Source organism: Austrofundulus limnaeus, unplaced genomic scaffold (genome assembly GCF_001266775.1).
Source record: "Austrofundulus limnaeus strain Quisiro unplaced genomic scaffold, Austrofundulus_limnaeus-1.0 Scaffold2122, whole genome shotgun sequence".
Lineage (NCBI taxonomy): Eukaryota > Metazoa > Chordata > Actinopteri > Cyprinodontiformes > Rivulidae > Austrofundulus > Austrofundulus limnaeus.
The window spans coordinates 25079-25967 of record NW_013954524.1 but is presented as its reverse complement, the minus strand read 5'-3'; positions in this window follow the sequence as shown (position 1 = coordinate 25967).

Genomic DNA, 889 nt, shown 5'->3' with positions numbered 1-889 from the left:
CAGTTCCATTATCCACAATACCACCTTGGATAATTCCTGACTCTAAAGTAGATTTTTCGTTTTTATAAAAGAAGATCAAAGATACATTTTTGAATAATATAGTACAGGAATACATCAACCAGTATTATAATAATGTAAAGATATATACAGATGCATCAAAAAATACAGATAATAGATAATAGGGATAGCATTCATTGTACCACAATTTCACATTAAAGTAGATAAAAGGGTTAATGATGGAGTTTCAGATTATACAGGAGAAATGCTTGCTTTACTTTTAGCACTTCAGTGGGTAGAAAAGGTAAGACCATTAAGATCAATCATTTTTTCAGATTGTAGTTCATCATTGGTCAGTTTGCAACATAACCAGTCAGATAGTAGACCAGATATATTAATTGAAATACAGCAAACACTTTATAGAATCAACATGATGGGATTCACAGTAAATTGTATTTAGGGTCCAGCACATCATGGGGTTATGGGGAATGAAATGGCAGAAAGGATGGCTAAAGAGAGCATCAGTCAGGTATTGGTTGATATTTATGTTAGATTTAGTACAACAGAAATAAAGGGTATAATAGAACAAAAAAATAAAGAGAGGTGGCAAAAATTATGGGAGGAAGAAAAGAAAGGGTGGGGGTTTTATAAAATCCAATGAAAATTTGGGAAATGAGAAGAACAGAAAGGCATAGGAGAGAAGAGACAATTATTTCACCACTCAGAACTGGACTGAATGACACATTATTCTTAATAGGGAAACATCAGACAGGGAAATGTGAGTGTGGGTAAGATGAGAGAATTAGGCCTGTCGCGATAGTCAATAAATCAATTAATTGCACGATAACTTTTTTTTAGGTCGGTAAAAAAAAGACGGTGATAAGTTTCATTT